Source organism: Dipodomys merriami, unplaced genomic scaffold, assembly GCF_024711535.1.
Source record: "Dipodomys merriami isolate MVZ:Mamm:240054 unplaced genomic scaffold, mDipMer1.0.p SCAF_8, whole genome shotgun sequence".
NCBI classification, from domain to species: Eukaryota; Metazoa; Chordata; class Mammalia; order Rodentia; family Heteromyidae; genus Dipodomys; species Dipodomys merriami.
In genome coordinates this window covers 48,572,769-48,595,867 of record NW_027206401.1, presented here as the reverse complement: position 1 = coordinate 48,595,867, position 23,099 = coordinate 48,572,769, and the positions used below count along the sequence as shown (strand labels likewise).

General features: G+C 34.3%; 1 protein-coding gene across 2 annotated transcripts in view; it reads right to left on the bottom strand.

Annotated features, from left to right (window-relative positions):
* Positions 1–23,099, bottom strand: part of Rngtt (RNA guanylyltransferase and 5'-phosphatase) — a 245,683-nt gene that overhangs the window by 59,308 nt on the left and 163,276 nt on the right. The window lies entirely within an intron of this gene.

Genomic DNA, 23,099 nt, shown 5'->3' with positions numbered 1-23,099 from the left:
ATGGAATAATAACCAAAGAATATTGAATAAATTCTTAAGAATGAAAACTTAAGATTGTTCTACACTCCAATATACTATCAATTCTAACAGGATTACTATATAGTATCTATGGAAAAGAAGTACTGTATATATCAAAATTTTTAACTGAAGAAATACTCTATATCATATTACACACTACAGGAAATAATAATATAAGCCTAAATTATTCCGTCCTAAAATCTAACAGAAAAACCTGACAAATAAATAAGCCTAGCAAAAGTATTTTCTAGTAAGTGTATAATAGAATCTACTTGCCATTAGACAGTTAGTTAAGAGGTACTTACTATGCAAGGATCTGTTAAGAGTTTGAATAGAGGGGATTTAGACTTAGCTGGGAAGAGTAGGTAGCACAAGGATAAATTTCAACAAAGTCCTGAGGACATAAAGAATTTGAGACAAGAATGTCTGAAGTAAGAAACAATTCAGTTGAAGATGAGATCCAAAGAAAATTTCAAATCACTTATGAAGAATCTCAAATATCATACTGTACACTTTATTTTGTAAGCAATTTAGAGCCGAACTTTTAAAGGATATGCTTACTTCTTATAAAACAATAAATGGGCCAGGCACTGGTGGCTCAAGCCTGTACTCCTAGCTACTCAGGAGGATGAGGTCTGAGGATGGTGGTTAAAAGCCAGAGCAGGCAGGAAAATCTATGAGACACTTATCTCAAATTAACCACTAGAAAACCAGGTGGCACTATACTCAAGACACTAGCCTTAAGTGAAAGAGCTCACAGATAGTGCCCAGGCCCTGAGATCAAGCCCCACTACTGACAAAAATAAAAAACCCACAATAAATGCACATGAAGTAAGATCAAACCATATAGAAAATTAAAATTATTTATTCTTGGTATTGGTTCTAGGGCTCCAAAAACAAAAAACCTACAATAAATACACATGTTATAAATAAAGATCAAACATATAGAAGATTAAAATTATTTATTCTTGGTGTTGGTTCTAGGGCTTGAATTCAGGGCCTAGGTGCTGTCCCTGAGGTTTTTTTGATGTTATTGTTTTGTTTTATTCAAGGCTAGTGCTTGAGTCACAGTTCCACTTCTGGCTTTTTTTTTTTTTTTTTTTTTGATAGTTAATTGGAGCTAAGAATGTCACACTCCTAAGAAGCTAAGATTACAGGCATGAGACACTGGCAGCCGGCTAAGGTAATTTTTCTTAAAGGTCACTTTCCTACATCATTCCTTCCTTCCTATTTTTAATTCTAATAAGTCTATTACTTTTTTTAAGACAAAATCTTACTATATGGTCCAAGCTGGACTTGAATTCATGATCTTCCTGTCTCAGTCTTTCAAATACTTGGATTATAGGCATGTGCATTTAAAAGATACATTATTTTGGCCTGCATTGAATGAAAAAATGCCACCTTTAGAACTATGTTTGTAGAATGTGTAGACAGGAAAGTGGTTGTGGTGCAGACTATGTGAAGACAGTCTTGTGTTACTCTTAGTATGTCATATTAACCTAACCATAAAAAAATGAGAACACTTCAGATCATCATAAACGTCTTGTAAGATTCAATCAGTAACTTCAAACTCCTACTTTAACAATTCTAGGATGTATATTTATTTATAAATTAACTTCTCTGAAATTGGGATGCTTCTGGTACTCATGCTGTCTTACTATTTTTATCACCAAGTATTAGTTGTGAGATACTTGTGTGAATATCTTTAAAGCTCACTTTAAGGGCCACTAACATTATGTTAATAGATGAACATTACTCAATTAAACCAACTTAGCAAAGCTCTTTTTACATTTAGAATGTAAATAATGACTTATAGTAAAACATTTAATATACTGTTGAAGGTTGCAAATATGACTGAGAGTAGGAAACAATCCCAAAATTCAACAATGAAATGAAAGCTTTCTTAGTCAACATTTGACAAATAAGAAATTATTCTAACAAAACTTTTAACCACTGCTGGTATCAAAAATTTACTGTTTATATATATATATATATATATATATATATATATATATATATATATATCAGTGGTAATTTATTTCCTCTATAACAAATGTTCATAGAAAGCTTCATAAACTAACTCCCTTAAGAAGTAAGAATAGTCACAGTTCATACAAATAGATGCTAGAAAAGGAAGAGAATAAAAGTTGGCTGACATTTAAAACTCAATAAGCCTCTAACTACGATGCATATGAATTTCAGGAAGCCTGCCAATATTCTATTTAGTGTGCCCCCTTTCTGCGTATCTAATAACCACATTTCCTAAGCAATTCTTAAAGGTACCAATTGAATAACATTTTTTTTTACTTCAAAAATACTGTTCCTTCTTATTCACTCAATTATTCCTCACCACGTATTCTATTACTATGTTCATTTGAGTAGGTTAAAATATGTACCATAATTTAAAGGCCTGCTAAATGTAAGATAATTAATACTTTGAGAACATAAATTATAATTTTAAATGTTTTAAATGTTTTTAATGCCTTTACCTTTCAAAAATTATTTTGCCAACTTGTGTGTGTATATATATATGTGTGTGTGTATATATATATATATATATTTCCTAGTAAAAGGCAGCATTTTACCAAGACAGGATACTTGCACACAATATAGCAATCACACATTTTAAATCCCCAGAGTACACCATTAATTCAGCACTGATAGACATATTTACACATATACTTTAAGATAGAAATCCTGACTCATTTAAAGCAAGGTAACTATTTTGCTTTTAATGTAGTTGAACATTTCCCATAGCATTTATGAAAATGTTTAACAACCTCTAAAGTTTTTGCTTGCAACTATTGAACTATTAAAATGGCTACTAAAAGTAACATTATGGGGGAAAAGTGATAAAAAGAAAAGGTACTACTGGAAGAAAATCTACAACTTTTGAAGGAGAAACGAGGCAAGAAAACTAATGCTTACTATGCTTTTGATTTTCCAAATGATAATATTAATATGTCTACTGGAAAGAAAGCTCATTGTTCTAGAAAACTCTACCCCGAAGTAGTATCTGTCAAGTAATAAACACTATTTAAATAAATTTCATTCACCAAATTATTTCCTTCAAGGGAAATATAATCGACTGATACTAATACATCATCATTTATTATTATGATGATGATGATGATGATGATGATGATGATGATGATGATGATGATGATGATGGTGATATTGGGATTTTAACTCAGGGCATTGGGCTTTCTAGGCAGATGTTCTACCACTTTAGCCACATTCTAATCTAGCTATTTCAAATTAAAATACAAGAGAAATGGAATTTTTGTTAAAGATAAATAGTTCAAAATTATCATGTTTACAGAAATAACTACAGTACTGTCAGATGCGCACACACACACATACACAGGTGCCAGTCCTCCTGAGGCTTGAATTCACAATTGGGCGTTATCCCAGAACTTTCTTTTTTATTTGTTTGTGCCAGTACAAGGTGCTGAAGTCAAGGCCTGGGTACTGTCTTTGAGCCACAGCTCCACCTAGCCTGGCTTCAAATCACGATTCTCACATCTCAGTCTTCTGGGTAGCTAGGATTAAAAGCTTGAGCCATCAGCACCCAGCTAGCTCAGAGATTCTAAGCTCAATGCTAGTGTTCTACCACTTGAGCCACAGCTCCTCTTCCAGCTTTTTGGTGGTTAATTGGAAATAAGAGTCTCAAGTCTTTCCTACATGGGTTGGCTTCAAACTGCAATCCTGACCAGCCTCCTGAGTCACCAGCACCTGGTCTATCAAATACATATTTAAATTATAATAAAACATTTTGAAAAAACATACAGTATCTCTGATCATGACTTAGAAAAAATGCACTTGTTAGCCACACAGCAAGTTATCTAAAATCCAGATCATAACCGATGTATCTATCACAAAGTAAAGTAACAACACAACAAACAGAAAGCAAGTGTATTCAATATTTGGTGAACAGTAAGATTTTGAGTTCAAGTAAGTACTGACTGAAAAAAATCTCCATGTCTGAAAAGACAAGTATTTGTATATATAACTCAGGTCAAAAAGAACACCTCAAATGAAAATTACAAAATTTCTTAAACTTGACAACAAACTAACAATTTATTAAAGCTTGTAGGATGCAGCTAAATCCAATTTAGAGAGAAATCTATTACCCATCACCCATCATACACTTTGATGAATTCCCTATCCATCTCAAGAAATTAGAAAAATAAGAGGAAGAGGAAAAGACTGAACGATTATAGTTCAAGGCCAACCTGAGCTTTCTTATATAATATAGCAAGTTCTAGACCAGCCCAAGCTACTTAGCAAGATTCTGTCTCAAAAAGAAAAGCACACCAATTAAAGCTGAAGAAAATAGGAAAAGAAATGGCAATGAGATGAAATTTCATAAGACAAAAAACATATATTAGAGGGAGAAAGACATTAAAATAATTTCTTCTAAAAATTATTACTAAATTGATCCTAATAAGATGCAAAGATAAAAGGCACAACCAGTGGTAGGAATAAAGAAAGGAACAAAGCCTAAAGATACTTGTTATAAATAACACCTGAGAACTTGGGGTATGAGTCAAATGGCAGAAGTTTGTTTGGTATATTAAAAACTCTGGGGTTCTATCCAGCACCACAAAAATGACCAAATGACTACGATATTATAAACACTTTTATATAAGTTCAAAAATCAGAACAAGAAAAAAATCATAAGAAATATAAAGTACTAAACTGACACAAGAAAAAAGTAGAAAATCTTAGTAATCTCACTATTTAACATTTTAAAAATTATGTTGACAGAGAAAAGATCTACAGGGATTCACCAAAAAATTCTACAAACAGGGAAAATTCTAATCATACACAAAGGAAGAAATATTTTCTTTTTATTTCCTTTGTAATGTACAACTCTTGATAGACACAAACTCAACAATAAGGTGGGTGTGGTGGTACATGCCTATCACAGCACTTTGGAGGTAAAGCAGAAGGAAAACAAATTCAAAACCAGATTAGTCTACAAAATGAGTTACAGGGTACCTTGAGCTACATAGTGAGATTTTTGTCTCAAAACAAAGCAAAACAAAAATCAAACCATTATTAACTAGCAGATAAGTCTTGAATAGATAGTTCAACAGAGAATATACAGATAACAAAGGAGCATATGAAAAGATACTGTATCATATGTCATTGAGGAATACACACTGAAACAATGTACACATCCACAAGAATAGTCAATCTAGAACAGTGACAATGCCAAAGGTTGGAGAGGATGAGAAACAAAAGAACTCTTTCTAATCACCTGTGAGAATGTACTAATGGTAGTCATTTTGATAGGTAAGCAGTATCTTACAATCCTTGGTATTACCCTGAGGTAAAAACTATGCCCTACAAACATCTGTAGATAGTGCTTTTTGTTATTTATTTGGTTTTGATTTAGAAAGTTTCCATAAGTAGCCCCCACTATCCTGGAACTCATGCATTTGATGGAAGATTATTCATCACTAAAAAGAAATGAGCTCTCAAATCAGACATGGAGAAAAGTGTTTTGAAAGAAGCTCAATATGAAAGGCTATAAATAATGTCTAATGCCAACTATGACATTTGGGGAAAGGCAAGAGTAAAGGAACACTAAAGAGATCGGTGACTGCCAAAAGTACGGGAGGGAAGAATGAATATTCAGAACACAGATTTTTAGGGCAGTGAAATTATTCTGTATACTATATTCTGTGAATATACGTCATTGATATATTTGTCAAAACTCAGAGAATGTACATCACCAGGAATTGACCATAAACTACAGACTTCGGGTGATGCCATATTAATGCAGGATCACTGACAAATGTTAACAGTAGGGGATTCTGAAAGTGGAGGAGGCTAGGTAGTATATGGGCATTTTGTCTCCCATTCAGTTTTTTAAAAAAAAATTTTATTGTGAAAATACTGTACAGAGGGGTTACAATTACATGGGCAAGGTAATGAGTACATTTCTTATCAAGCATTGTTGCCTCCTCCTTTGTTTTCCCTTCCCATTCCTTCCCATCTCCACCCCCTACCCCACCCCACTCAGCCGAAGTTGTAAAGTTCGTTTTTCAACATTATGACTTGTACATCTCATTGTTAAAATGGGGTCCACTGTATCTCTATTTAAACGGCTTGTTTTTTGCCCTTACCCTCCACAAATTATACCAACATCAAATACAATGAAAGCAGGGGCTATACCATGGGGGAGGGACATACAAAGCACCAAAGAAATCATCTTATAAATATGTTAGATACAATCGCATGAAAGAAAAAAAAAACATTTGAATACTTATCTTGGGATTCATTTCACCTTAACACCAACTTATCTGACCTTTTCTGCTTGTCTCAGACATATACTAGTTATTACAAATAAGGGAAACCATGGGACCTATGTTTCTTTGGGCCTGGCTTACTTCACTTAATATAATTTTTTCCAAGTCTTTCCATTTCCTAACAAATGGGGCAATGTCATTCTTTCTGATGGAGGCATAGAATTCCATTGTGTATATATACCACATTTTCTTGATCCATTCATCTACTGAGGGGCATCTGGGTTGGTTCCCTATCTTGGCTATGGTAAATAATGCAATAAACATAGTTTACATTCCCACCAACAATGCAGTAAGGGTCCCTTCTGTCCACATCCCTTCCAGCATCTGTTGTTATTAGAGTTCTTGATTTTAGCCATTCTAACTGGGGTGAGGTGGTATCTCAATGTTGTTCTGATTTGCATTTCTTTTATGGCTAGAGAGGTTGAGCATTTCTTCATGTGTTATTGGCCATCCTTCTTTCCTCTTCAGAGAAGTTTTGTTTTAAGTCCTTATCCCACTTATTTATTGGGCAGTTGTTTCTTTGAGGATATGTATTTGGGGGACTTAATTTTTTGAGTTCCAAGTATATTTTAGATATGAGACCCTTGTCTGTTGTATGGCTAGTGAAGATCTTCTCCCAATCCATGGGCTTTCTATTGATCTTGCTAGCTATGTCCTTTGCCATGCAGAAGCTCTGTAGTTTCATGCAATCCCATTTGTCCAACCTTTCTTTGATTTGTTGTGTTTCTGGGTCTCTATTAAGAAAATTTCAGCCTGTGCCAAGGAGACCTAGGGTTTCTCCTATTCCATCCTGTAATGTTTTCAGAGTGTCTGCTTTGACTCTGAGGTCTTTGATCCATTTGGAGTTGATTCTGGTGCAGGGTGATATATAAGGATCTAGCTTTAGTTTTCTACAGGTGATTAACCAGTTTTGCCAGCACCATTTATTGAAGAGACTCTCTTTCTTCCATGCTATTTTGTTTAGCTCCCTTATCGAAGATCAGATGGCTATAGGTCTGTAGGTTCATTTCTGGGTTTTCAATTCTTTGGTCAACCTCATTGGTCCTGAGGTCTGTTCTTGTGCTAGTACCAAGCTGTTTTGATTACTATGGCTTTGTACTAGAGTTTGAAATTTGGTATTGGTATTTCTCCAGCAGTTGAGGATCATTTTTGCTATTCAGGGTCTTTTATTGTTCCATATGAATTTTTGGATTGCCTCTTCTATTTCCTTGAAGAATGAGGTTGAAATATTGATAGGTATTGCATTGAATTTGTAGACAGACTTGGGAAGTACTGCTATTTTCACGATGTTGATCCTTCCAATCAAGGAGCATGGGAGGTTTTGCCACTTTCTAAGTTCTGTTTTGATTTCCTTTTTCAGGTTTTTAAAGTTTTCATCATAGAGGTCCTTCACTTCTTTGGTTAAGTTAATTCTTAGGTATTTTATTTTTTGTGGAGCTATTACGAATAGAGTTGCTTTCCTGATTTCAGACGTTCTCTTCTCATTGTTGGCATACAGAAAAGCCATTGATTTTTGAGGGTTAATTTTATACCCTGCTACTTTGCCAAAGTTTTGAATCAGCTTGAGTAATTTGGGAGGGGAGTCTGTGGGATTCTTTAAATACAAAATCATGTCATCTGCAACGAGGGAGAGTTTTACTTCATCTTTCCCTATTTGGATCCCTTTTATGTTTGCATCTTGTCTTACTGCTGTAGCTAGGCATTCTAATACTAGATTGAACAGAAGTGGAGAGAGTGGCCATCCATGTCTCGTTCCTGATTTAAGAGGAAATCCTGGCTTTAGTATTTCACCATTAAGTATAATGGTGGCTGTAGGTTTGTCATATACAGCCTTTATTATCTTGAGGAAAGTTCCCTGAATTCCTAGTTTTTCCAGAGCCTTCATCATAAAAGGGTGTTGGATCTTATCAAATCCATTTTCTGCATCTATTGAGATAACCATGTGGTTCTTATCCTTGCTCTTGTTGATGTGATGAATTATATTAATTGATTTACATATATTGAACCAGCCATTCAGTTTTTGCTGTAAAACCAAACCTATTCTAAAATACATAGCCTATTTTTAAAAAGAAAGAAATATACTACCAAGCCAATAAAAGAGACAGAGGAAACTTGAATAATTAAATACTTAGTGAAAGAAGCCATTGGAAAAAGGTTGATCCATTAAATGTTTCTATGTCACATTCTGGGAAAAGCAACTGGTGACTGTATCAAAGATCTGTTATTGCCAGGAATTGAGAAGAAGAGAGAAAGAAACAAATACAAGGAGAACAGGGATTTTTTTTTTTTTTGGGGGGGGGGGAGTTACGAGGCTTGAACTCTGGGCTTGGGTGCCGTCACTCAGCTCTTCAGCTCAAGGCTAGTGCTCTACCACTGGCTCATGTTTGCAATCCCAGGAAGGTGGATGTTAAAGGGCCAGCCTGGCTACAAATTAAGGTTTATACCACCCTCAAAACATAATACTTAGCTTTTTTTTTTTTTTTAACTGAAGTCTGGCACTATCCAACTTGAGCCATAGCTCCACTTGCAGCTTTTTTTTGTGGTTAATTATAGATAAAGATTCCTACAGTCTTTCCTGTATGGACTGGCTTCAAACCACAGTCCTCAGCTCTCAACCTCCTAAGTAGGTAAGATTTCAGGCATGAGCCACCAGTGCCCAGCTACAGCAATATTTTTCTTAAGACAGTAACACATCACCATAAAATTGGGTTTTACTTTAAAATTCAGTAGTTTACCTATAGAAGAATAGAAGAAGTGGAAAATATCGTAATACTACAAAGGCAGGAAAGGCATTTAAGAAAAATATTCTTATATAAGTACTCTTACTGAAAAGAGAAATTAACTTTCTCAATTTCCTCCAAAGAATATAAATAATGAAACAGAAAATAAACTTATTCAGGAATCTTTTAAATTTTACACTAAGAAGAATATAGATATGCCTTCTGTCACTTTATTTTTTCGGTAAGACTGTACTATAGGTCCTAGAAAAAAAGCCATGGCATTTATAAGTAAACTTTACACACATACACATACACACACACACACACACACACACACACACACACACACACACACACACACACACACACAATAGAAAATATATGATAAATCTTTAGAATTTATTAAGATTCCTGAATACCATATTAGAGAAAAATACCAATTTCATTTCTATACCAAAAACAAGCTGCTAGGAAATCAAACTAAGAATGATCTGATTTAGGATGAGTAATTTCTAAAAACCCACTTTTAATCTTAGAATAAAATGAACAAGTAAAAAAAACTTCATAAGATTATTAAACATTATTTAAAGAAACCTAAGAAAGCCTGAGTAAATGAAAGAGTTTATACAGCATTCATGGAGAGGAAATCTGAAAGCTGTTATTATATAAAATGACCACAACTTCATCAATATGTTCAATGCAATCTCAAAAATCCTGACAGGGTTCGGTGCCGGTGATTCACGCCTGTAATCCTGGCTACTCAGGAGGCTGAGATCTGAGGGTCACAGTTCAAAGCCACCCTGGGCAGGAAAGTCCAAGAGACTCTTTTCTCAAATGAACCACCAGAAAACTGAAGTGGCACTGTGGCTCAAGTGGTAGAGCACTTGCCTTGAGCTGAAGAGCTCAGGGACAGAGCCCAGAGTTCAAGCCCCACCACCACCACCACTAACAACAACAACAACAACAACAAATCCTGTGAGGATGTGTCTTATGCAAAGGCTTTTTTTCTAATTTTTTTTTAATGTGTAAGAGAAAGAAAGTGAACAAGAAGATTCTCCTAAACAATAAGCTAGAAGACTTGTTCTACTAGATATCAATAAATTCTAATAAGACTTCAGCAAGGAAGAATGGAAGATAATGTAGTGTTGGCATAAGAAATGCCAGATAAGTCAGTGAGTCTAGTACTGAATCTAGAATCTAGAGACTGAGTTTGCAGTGTACAATAGTGCAGAAAACTCACTGCTCTCATTCCTTCTAATAAGTAGGGCAGGGAAAACTGACTGCCCACATGGATTAAAAACATCCCAGAAATGAAAACAATGACAAATCTGACATTAAAATTAATCCCTTTAAGACAAAGATAATTCATATATACGAAAATATAAAATATGAGCATTAAGCATAAAATATTCAAACTTGCAACTAGAAAAAATGTAAATTAAAACATCCCCGAGGTAACATTTCTCACCTGACAGACTGGTTATAGTAGAAATGTATGGGTAACATATTCTACTGGCAATGATACGAGAAAAATATGGTAGTGGGAAATGCAAGGAGACAACCTTCTAAAGAGAAACTTGGCAATATCCAAAAAAACTACATATGCACTTAGCTTTTGACTCACTAATCTTTCTAAACAATCTGTTTTGAAAATGCATTTCCCAGGTTGGGAAGGTGGCTCAGTGGTAGAGTGCTTGCCTTGTATGTATGAGGCCCTGGGTTCAATTCCTCAGCACTACAAAAGCAGAAAAAGCTGGAAGTGGCACTATGGCTCAAGGTCATTGCTATAGTTTATATGCGATTTAAATGTAACTTCCAAAGGTTTTTGTGTTAAGAGGGTAGAGATCTTTAGTAGGGCAGCGTAGAGATAGAGAAATTTTAAAAATGTGTAGCCTAAAGCGAGGTAAATTAAGGGTGCTGTCCTTGGAAAAGATTAATGCTGGTCTTATGGAGTGAGTTCTCACAAAACCATGTTGTCATAACAGAGCAAGTATGCCTCCTGAATCCCTCTTTGGATTCATGTTTCATGATGTGGTTGCTCCTTCTTGTGTATGTCCGTCCATCCTTTTTTTAATGTATTTTATATTGTAAAGATTCAGTTATATGAGTAAGGTAATGCGTACATTTCCTATAGAGCATTGTTACCCTCTCCTTTGTTTTTCCCCTTACAATCCCTTCCGTCGCCACCTCCCCAATTGTCCCTTTCCCTCCAAGTTGTAAAGTTCATTTTCAACATAGTGTTTTGTACATCTCATTGTTACAATGGGTCAACTTGTATTGTTGTTTCAGCATTTTGTTATTTCCCTTCCCCTCCCCCAAATTGGAAAAATGTATATACAAGATGCAGGACACTGGAATCGAACACAGTGACAACAGGGGTTATACCACGGGGGAAGAACATACTAAAGAAACAAACAAAAACTCACATAGTACATTAAAACAACAGTGACAAAGAAAAAACCTGCTTTTTTTTTTGGTTGTTTTTGGGTTTTTCCTTTTTTGTCGGTCATGGGTCTTGAACTCTGGGCTTGGGAGCTGTCCCTCAGCTCTTAAGCTCTTAAGCAAACACTCTACCGCTTGAGCCACAGCGCCACTTCCAGTGTTCTGAGTGCTTTACTGGAGATAAAAGAGTTTCATGGACTTTCCTGCCCAGGCTGGCTTTGAACCGCGATCCTCAGATCTCAGCCTCCTAAGTACCTAGGATTACAGGCATGAGCAACCTGCGTCTGGCAAAAACCTGCTATGTTATAAAGTATCCAAAAGGCCCTCACCAGAACCAGTAGTGCCAGTCTAATGGTCTATAAAAACCTATCAAGTAAATGATACACCTTTATTTTATAATGTAATCAGACTCTGATACCTTGTTACAGAAACAGAAAATGAACCAATACAGTCGAAAAACACATATGCTAGGAACTATCACAAAATGTAATATAAGATCCTATATTGGAACCTAGATTAGAAAAAGTATACCAGTAAGTAAACTGTAAAACTAATGAATGTAGAAAAGTTACAGAATTGAAGCAATGTCAATAAATATACAGGGTTATACAAGATGCTGACAATAAGGAAAGCAATCTAAAATATATACAAAAATATTCTGCAGTACTTTTGAGATTTTTTTCTAGGCATAAAATTATTTTTAAATAAAAACAAAATTAAAGAGGCATCATTAAGAGACTTAAAGGAGCCACCAAGTAGAAGAAATTTGTAACACATTATATCCTAAGTGGACAGACCCACAGCCTAATAATTCCAGTTTGGAGCTGTTTTCAAGCTTCTATGAGTGCATGTGTATTAAGGAACTTGTGATTTTTTTTAATATCATTGCTAATCACCAAACTGTTATTCATAAAAATACACACATGTGCGCACACTCACAAGCATATTATCATCAAATAAAAAGAGTGAATTCATAACTCATAGGTCAATTATTTTAAAAAAATCACAACACTGAACAAATAAAAGAAAAATCATTCATACACAAGGTTCGTAAGTAGGTAAACACAAACACTATGTTTTACATGCATATCTAAGTAGGAAAAGCATAAAGGAAAGCAAGGAAGTAAAACAATTCAGGAGAGTTTAGAGAAGAAAATTTGTGATTAGGAAAAAAATCTCTAGGATGATAGCAATTTTCTCTTTCTTGTCCTGAGTAAGAGGTAAGTGGTTACTGGTTATACTAAATTTATTTTGCTATATTTTGTATTTCTTAATATGAGTATCTTTTAAAATAATGCAAAAGAAATAAAAACAACAACAGAAGCAACCAGTAAGTGTATAGAGTGGCTTCTAAACATGGGTATAATATCAATAAACTATTCTAATATTCTTTTTTATTTTTTAAGTTGTTATTATAAAGGTGACATACAGGGTTACACAAGGTTATATAAATCAGGTAATGAGTACATTTCTTTTTAGAAAATGTCATCCCTCATATTCTAATATTCTTGCATAATTAGGTAAGAATTTTAAGATATAAGCTTCTAGAGAATCCAAAAGCCATTAACACTCTTCCTAATAATGAAGCTTCATATTCTGTATATAAAACATAGAAGTAATATATTTGGGCATAATGGCTTTAAATATATAGCTCTTAAAACTGAGAAAAGACTGTAAGTAAATTCAAATGAATAGAAAAACTTTCTATTCACAACCAACATAGAAGAATCAAGACCAAACTAGTATTCACTCTAACAAACAGTCAAAGACAATAGTTTTGTTTTGTTTTGTTTTTTTATTGACAGCAACATGATCAGTGGTATGTACGTCAGAGAGGGAAGAGAAATGCATCCGTTTCATTCTGGGATTGCCCCAGTTTACTATTTGGCATTCTCAGAGTGCAGCACAAAGAGGAAGAACATAAGCCTATAAAATTTAACACATTTGTTATCTGGTCCTTTGCTGAAAAAATTACCAATTCTTGCTCTAAAGAAATGAAGGTTTATCTCTACAAAATAGTCTATACTCATTTCATATTATCTAAATTTGTAACAGTCAAAATTAGAACGTTCCAAATGTCTATCAACAGGGAAATAGAGAAGTAAATGGTACCATAGCAATACAATAAATTGCCACTGAACAATTTTTAACAAGAGTACTGATGGATGCAATATGGATGAATCTAACGCTAAAAGAAGCCAGTTACTATCCCATCAAAAAATGCACATATGGTATGCTTTCATTTATATAAACTAGAAAAATGAATACTAAACAGCAGATGGTTGCCTGAGAAGGAAGTAGGAATAAGGAGGAAAGCTGGAGGAAGGAAGAAAGGGATAAGGAGGGAATAGGATAAACCTTTTTTGGAGTAAGAAATAGTCAAACATCTTATCCGAGGAATGAAGTTTTAAATGCAAACACCATTCAAACTGCATACTTTAAACATACACAGTTTATTAAATATATATACTACTTCTCAACAAAACTATAAAATATAATTTTCATATTCTAATTGTTAAATATATGTACATATATATGGAAACTGAAAATGTTCACAAACTAAACAGAGAATTATACAGCTACACAAATAATTCTAAATCAACGAATAAAACAATATCTTGAAAAAATGAATGCACTAAAAGGTAAGAATGTATAACAATAAATGCCTACATCGAAAGAAAAAAGATCTCAAATAATTGAACACTACATCTCTAGGAACTAGAAAAAGAAATTCAAAGCTGGTAGAGAGAAGGAGGTAATAAATATCACAGAAGAAATAAATGAAATAGAAAAAATAGGGAGAAAGTCAACAAATCCTACGTGATTTTTTTTCATTTGTTTTGTTTACTTGTGATTCTAGGAACTAAACCCAGGGCATCCCCTACCCCCTACTATCTACTTCCCAGCTATAATTTTTTTGAAATGATAAAAACAAATAAGAATGAAAACTCAAAAATCAGAAATCAAAGAGGAGACATTACAACTGATAGCCAAAGATCATAACAGACTAATATGAATAATTACATGTCAATAAATGGGATAATCTAGAAGAAATGGATAAATTCTTGACATATCACTTACGAAGACTGAATCATGAACAGAAAATCCTAACAAACCAATAATGAAGTAAAATTAATAATAAAAAATTTTCCTGAATGACAAAGAGGGCTTATTGATAAATTCTGATAATATGTAAAGAAGTGGTAACAATTCTTCTCAATTTCTTCCCAAGAAATAGAAGAGGAAGGAATACTTACTGTATAGGCCAGTATTACTTTAATACCAATGAGAAATAATGATATTAAAAGTAGAGAAAACCAAGATTCCTAATTTTTTTTAAAAAAGTGAAAAGTCACAACAAAAATACTATACCACTGAATTTAACATCACATTAAAAAAAACTACACAAAATAATCAAGGTTCAAGATGCAAGAAAGGTTCAGCATATGGAAAGCTATGAATATTGATCAACTACAGTTGTTTATTTAAAAAAGGGACAACAGAGATCACATAATAGAACCCAATAAACACTATTTGAAAAAGTGTGGGAGGAGGGATAGAGAAATAGGAATATAATGGAGGGGATGGACTTGTTCAAATACACTGTATGCAGTTATAGAATTATCATAATAGAATTATCATAATGAAATACCCTTGCATTATTAATGCATGCTAATTCAAAAATAAAATTTAACCCTCTCCAAAACAGATGATCATCTCATTATGATTCAGAAAAAAATATTCGAAAAAACTCAACTGCCTTTGCAATAAAAACTTCCAACAAAGCAAGGAAGGAATATGGCTCAATATAATAAAGAACTTATATGATAAGTACACAGCTAACTAAACAGTAAAAAGTTGGAGGTTTTTCTTTTAAGACAAAGAGCAAGACAAGAATGCTTAATTCTCACCACTTCTATTTAACACAGCTCTGAAGGCTCGTGCCAGAGCAATCAGACGAAGGAAAAAAAAAAAAAAAAACCCAGACATCTAAATAGAAAAGGAAATAGTTAGTGTTATCATCAATGTGTGCTGATCTTATATACAGATACAGAAGACTATAAAGACTCCATCAATAAACTTAGACCAAATGAACACAGTAAAGTTGTGGGCTATGAAACCAACAAACAAAAATCAGTTGCATTTTGACAGTCCACTAACAAGAAAACATACCAAAAGAAATCAAGAAAGCAATCCCACTTTAAAAAAAAAAAAGCTAAAAATAAAACACTAATAAATTTAGACAAGGAGATAAGGCCTACAGAGTAAAAGTTATAAAACAATGGTGAAAAAACCCGAAAAAGACACAACTATCCCATCCCCACCAATCCTCTAGTTTTCTAGTTTCATTTTCCCTTAAGTGCATCATTATGACTATATTCACACATCATTCCTCTCTCCATCCATCTACCTCCATACCCTTAAATCCTATCCCCTTCAGATATGTTTCAGCTTCCAGGTATTCATTTTGTTAAAACTCTCTCTTAGTTCTTCAAAGGGGTTATAGCATAAAACTCCACACCTGTATATACAATATATTAGTCAGTTTGATCATGTGTATATTCATACAGCTGTTTCATACATTTTTATTTTGGATCTAGCTTCCACGTATGAAAACTAAAACATGAATTTTTTGTCTCCCTGAGTCTGACATTCTTCACCCACATAATTTTTCCAGGTCCATCAATTTTCCCAGTAAATGACATAATATTATCCATTTAGATAAGTGAATTACATTATGTATGTATATGTACAAACATACACATACATACATACATACATTCATACATACATACATACATACATACATACATACTTACTTACTTACTTACTTACTTACTTACATACACACATTTTCCTGACCTATTCACCAATTGTAGGGCATATGGGCTATTTCCACAATCTGAGTATGGTACATAGTGCAACAATGAACACAGATGAATTTCCATACTGCCTTCCATAGTGGTTGTACTAATTTACATTACCACAAATCATGTACTAGGGTTCCCTATTTCCCTTGCTATTTGTATTCTTGATGATGGAACTGGAATGAGATGGAATATCAAAGTTTTCTGATCTAAATTTCCTTCATAGTTGCACATTTCCCCTCAAGTATTTATTGGTCATTTTTACTTCTAAGAAGTGTCTACTTTGCCCATTTATTACGTTATTGCATCTTTGGGGATTTTTTTTCGGCTCCTGTACATTTTAGTTTAGTTGGCCCTTGTCAGACATAAAGCTGGCAAAGATCTCCCATTCTGTAGGCTGTCTTTATAGTTTAGTTATTATGTCCTTCACTTTTCAAAGCTTTTTAGCCTGATGCAATCCCATTTGTCAATTCTCTCCTATCTGCTGTGTCCCTGAAATTCTACTCAGAAAGTTCTTGCCTGTGCCAATAATTTCTAGTGTTTCCCTTACTTATTTAATATTAGATATTTAATATTGTTAACATATTTAATATTGTTCAAATGTTCACACTACTCAAAGTGATCTACATATTCAATTCAATATCAAAAATTTCAATGAAATTTATCATAGAAATAAAAAAATACCTAAAGTTTGTAAAAGGCCACAAAAAAACCCATACAACAATCAAGGTAATACTGAGCAAAGAATACTGCTGTAGGCATCAGACAACTAATTTCAAACTATATTATGAAACGAAGGTAATTAAGACAGCACAGCACTGGCATAAAAGACACACTGACCAGAGGAACAGAATAGAGAGCTCAGAAATAGACCACACATTTATGGTCAGTTTATTTTCAACAACCATGTTAATAACCCACAATGGGTAAGTTAATTCTCTTCAAGAATGGGTGCCAAGAGACTTAGGATACAACTTAGTAGTAGAGTGCTTGTCAAGGCTCTGTCTGGGTTTGATTCTTAGAAATTAAGTAGGAAGAGGGGACCAAACATTAAACATGTTTAGCACATGTCTATAATTCCAGCATTCAAGAGGCTAAGGCAGATGAATCACAAACAAGTTTAAGGGGGCATAAAGGCTGCCTTCTTGAATGGATTAGTGCTGTTATTAGAAGAGTATGTTTCTTATGACAGTATAAGTTCAGCTTCCTCTTACTCCGTCTTTCCACCATGTGACAGAATAGGAAGAAACCTTCACAAAATGCCAGACCCTTAGTCATGGATTAATCAACCTCCAAAACTGTGAAAAACTAATTTCTGTTCTTTACAAATCACCCAGTCTGTAATACTGTAAAAAAGAAACACTGTAAAATGGAGGCTTAAAAATCAGAACTACAAAATTACTAGAAGAAAACAAAAGAAAAAGTATAAGACATTGGTCCCTTAATAATTTTTTTTCAATTTGACCACAAAAAGTCAGGCAACAAATGCAAAAGCATGCAAAGAACCTGAACTGATATTTCATGATGGACAAAAAAAAAAAAAATCACTAATCACTAGAAAAACACAAATGAGGGCTGGGAAGGTAGCTCAGTGGTAGAGTGCTTGCCTTGCATGCCTGAGGCCCTGGGTTCAATTCCTCAGCACCACATTAGCAAAAAGAAAAAAGCCAGAAGTGGCGCTGTGGCTCAAGTGGTAGAGCGCTAGCCTTGAGCTGAAGAGCTGAGGGACAGTGCCCAGGCCCAGAGATCAGGCCCCATGACCGGACCCAAAAAAAAAAAAAAAAAACAGAAAAAGAAAAAAGAAAAACACAAATGAAAATGAAAACCCCAATAAGCCAGGTCAAGATGGCTCAGGTCTGTAATCTTGGCTACTTGAAAGGCTGAAGGAAGATCATGGTTCAAGGCTAGCCCATGCAGAATAATTCATGAGACCCCTTCTTAATGCACAGGCACTATGCCTGCCTGTCATCCTAAATTATGTGGGAAGCTGCAACTGAGAGAGGATCACAGATCCAGGCCTCCCTAAGCAGAAAAAAAACTGCAGGAATTCATCTTAATAGAGGGACTTCGACATGGTGCCAGACACTCATCCCAGCAGTGATGAGGAGCCTAAGACAGGTGGATTTAGGTCCAGGCACATGCCTAGCAGGAAGTGAGACACTATCTCAAAAGGGGGGATAAAACAGGTCTGAAATTATGGCAGATATAGAGCGCTTGCCTGGCAAGCAGGATACTCTGAATTCAAACCTCAGTACAGTAAGAAAAAGGGAGAGAGGATGGGAGAGAGGAAGGGAGAGAAGAAAGGAGAGAGGAAGGGAGAGAGGAAGGGAGAGAGGAAGGGAAGGGAGGGGAAGGGAAGGGAGAGGGGAAAGAAGAGGGGAAGGGAGACAGGAAGGGAGAGGGGAGGGGAAGGGAAGGGAGAGGGGAAGGGAAGGGGAAAGGGAGAGGGGAGGGGAAAGGCAAAGGGAAAGGGAAGGAAAAGGGAAAAGGAAAGGGAAAAAGAAAGGGAAGATATCTCACTTGTCAAATGGTTATTACCAAAAAGGAAAAATGATAGAAATTGTTGGTAGGGATATAGATAATATGAATATAGCCATTATCGAAAACTGTACAGAGGTTACTCATAAATCAAAAATAGACTTATCAGATGATCCAGCTGCCCTACTTCTGGGTATATATTCAAAGAATTTGAAACCATTATACAGAAGAGATATATGCACTCCTATGTTTACTACAGCACTTTTCCTAATAGCTCAGTTATGGAATCAATCTCAATTTCTACCAACTGAGGATGAAATAAATAAAAACACAATGGAATATTATTCAACCTTTAAAAAGAAGTGAATATTGTATATGCATGTGAAAGGCATAAGTGAAATAAGCATAAAAAGTCAATACTGTATTTCTCAATTATAAGTGAAATTTGAAACAATCAAGTGTGTGGAGGCAGAGAGAGGAGGACAACGGAGAGGTGAGAAGAATAAGAAAATGCTTCTCAAAGGGTACAAGGTTTTAGTTATTTTAGAGAAATAAGCTTTGTTACAACATGGTGACTATAGCTAATAATGTACTATATTTTCTAAAATTGCTGAGAAAATAAATGTCAAATGTTCTTACAGCAAAATATGATAAATGTAATATAATGTTTGTTCATTTGTAATAAAATTTAAAGAGTTAATCCTTTTTGAACATTCTAAATGGGTAGTTATTTCAAGCACTGTTTGGGTAGACATGAAGCAGAACAGTTTGAAAAGTTAATTTAACAAGAAAATCATTAAATACACAGTTTCCTGCCTAATATAATTTAATGAGCCTAAGAATTTTCTGTTGTACATTTTCCTCAAATAAAACATGACTTATATGGGAAGTAGCCTCAAACCTGAAATCTCATTTGTCATTATATTAACACATTTTCAACTCAACACTGATCCTTTGATGACATGTGTGTGTGTGTGTGTGTGTGTGTGTGTGTGTGTGTGTGCAACACACATAGCGGAATATGGGCATACACAATAGATAAAGCATATCTGTTAAAAAAGATAAATGGGGGGGAACCTTTACTTTCTGGGTTAGAAAGTTCTACATCTTAATGTATTTTTTCCTTTTTCCTATTTCTGTAGTAAAAATTTTCCTTATATACTTCAGACAAGTAGTCCTCATTTTCCCCTGGGAATGTGTAGGAACATTATGTTAAGAAGCTGTCTCTGCAGAAGAAAAGAAATACAAATGATGCTCTAAAGACTAAAACAGAAAAATTCTAAGCTGAGTAGATAAAAAGTTACAAACCAATTTTTTAGTCTAAATTATACTATGTCACATTACTAATTGTTTTAATAATAGCTATGATCAATCAAAGAGAAAATTTAAAATTTTCCAGAATGACTGACTACATTCCATTCCATACTTAACAAGAACTATTTCAATTTAGAATTGTGAGAATTCCAGCTTCACTCATCTCCACAAAATGCTGACTGTCGCATGAGCTATAACCCAATGCAGAGATCTGCCAACCTCACTGACAGAATATATATTCTATTGGTGCCTACTCTATCACTTTTAGCTTAAATACTCCTTTTGTACAAGTTGTAAAATTCATTCCATTCCTTAAAATATAGGGATTATGATAGTCACTGTTTTTTTTCACTGTAAGGCATTTATCATTTCTAAAGTTAATTGATTCTTTATCATTTTCATGACACTATAAATATGAATGGGCTCATTTTGACTTAGCTCCTGTCTTAATTGAACCAGCATATTCTTCTGTTTAAATAAAATACTGACATTTATGAAGACCTTGAAGGAATGTTATACTTAGATGAAAAGCTCATGTAAAAGAATTTCAGCTGATAATTCATTTCTTGTTTTTGGTATCAGCCCCAACCACATTTACAACTAATAATGTTATTACAATAGAACTATTTTAACCACTGCATATTTAAAAGGTTTTGAATAGAATTGCTAGTTTTAAGTATCTTGTTTAAAAATTACTGTATTTATCTTTGATATATACTTGGTCAACTAAAAAAGGTTAACAAAGCACGATGCATTTCAGTCATGGTAACACTGCAACCATAATGTATTACTTTTCAATTTTTTTCCAGAACAAAGTAAAATAATGCATTTGTTTTTATTCATGTTGAAAACATAAGAAGAGTCCATTGGAAAGTATACTAAAGAAGTAGAAAAGATTTTAAGCTGCTGAATTTGATCAGAGCACTAAAATTATATATACCCCTAATTATAATCTATCTTAAGCATTAAAGGCCAAGTTCCAGAAACTCACATGTTGGGCTGGTAAGAGGGAAGCATAAAACATCATTTTTAAAAAACTTACTCGTTGGACTGTGATGGAAAAGCTATACAGTGTGTATAATTTTTTAAATGTCTTAAAATTATAAATGTTACCCAGCTGTCTAGAAACATAGTTTATTAATGACTTGAAGGGCTGGGAAGGTAGCTGAGTGGTAGAGTGCTTGTCTTGCATGCATGAGGCCCTGGGTTCGATTCCCCAGCACCACATAAGCAAAAAGAAAAAAATAGCCAGAAGTGGCGCTGTGGCTCAAGTGGTAAAGTGCTAGCCTTGAGCTGAAGAGCTGAGGGACAGTGCCCAGGCCCAGAGTTCAGGCCCCACGACCGGACCCAAAAATAAATAAATAAATAAAATAAAATAAATGACTTGAAGCCCATCTTATCCTCATTACAAAACAAATTTGGTTATTCAAAACAACTCTCACAATTATAGTATTTTCCATTCTTTTAAGTGATCGATGTGACAAGAATTCTCTCTAGTTATGTGTGGATGAGAATTTGGAAGTCATTATCGTCAGTACAATCTTGGAATGTGCTCAGCAAAAATATGAAGATTTTACCTTTTCCTCAGACAAATTAATGAGGCTTTCAGTATGGAGTTATAATTAAAACATGCTAAGTGAAATAAGTCAGACACAAAATCTGAATATTATATGAGACATATAGAATAAAAAAAATGGAAAGCAGGGCAGTGATTGTCAGGGGCAAAGATGAGAAGGAAATGAGGAGTCACTGTTTAATGGGGACAAGAAAGCTTCTGGGAATTGACCACAGAAAGAGTTGTGTGATAGTACGTAAGGGCACTGTATACTTAAAAATGATTGAAATGGTGAATTTCATGGTGTTTACACTTTAGCACCAAAACAAGACAACAAAAAAAAGCACACCACATTCACAAAGCACCAGTCTACCAATAACGTATTTCTCTCTTACTGATCAGACATATAGCTTCCCACAGAGACTGTTTCAGACCTCCTTTCTCCAAATCTCCTCCTTTCTTTTCTCACACATAAACGTTATTCTGTTGCTCAGTCAATTAAATTTCACTGCAAAACAGATAATATGAATGGAAGAAATCTGTTCTAAGAAGAGATGGCTCAAAAATGGAAGTTTCTAGGCCCTTTTGGGTCCAGGCTGTAGTGATGCTTTGAATAAGGATAGTTGACTCCATACTGGACTTCAGATAACTCATTTAATTCCTTGTTGCTTAAGTATTTTATGTGACAAATTGATATGACTTACTTTCTAAGGTGTTTTGAGAATCAAATGAATTAACATATATTTACTTGATGCTTAGATTAGCTGAACATATTTTTAAAAACCATGCATGTTCTTAAAATATATGGTATTTTAAAAAGAAAAATTGTTTTATAAGAAATTCTGAAGAGGGCTGGGAATATGGCTTAGTGGTAGAGTGCTTGCCTAGTATGCACAAAGATCTGGGTTTGATTTCACAGTACAATCACATAAACAGAAAAAGCAGGAAGTGGCACTGTGGCTCAAGTGGTAGAGTGCTAGCCTTGAGCAAAACAAACTCAAGGATAGTGCCCAGGCCCTGAGTTCAAGCCCAGGACTGGCAAAAAAAAAAAAAAAAAAAAAAAAATCTGTTGAGTTTAATGATGAGAGTTTAAAATTATAATCTGCCAAAGTTCACATGGTAGAAATGTCTATATGTATGAAAGAGGGAGAAGAGAGGCAGATGGTCAGAAATGAAAACAGAGACTTACTGATATAATTAGCAACAATGAGTAATCTGAAAGCTAGATAAGTATATACCAACGTAGATTTTCCAAGCTCTACTACAGCTTGCATAAATATCCTTTGGGATCATCTAACTATTTTTTAAAATCATATATTTACAAAGAAACTTTCTGATGACATGTTTCCTGAGCAGTTTGATAAGAAATAGGACACTGTAAGGA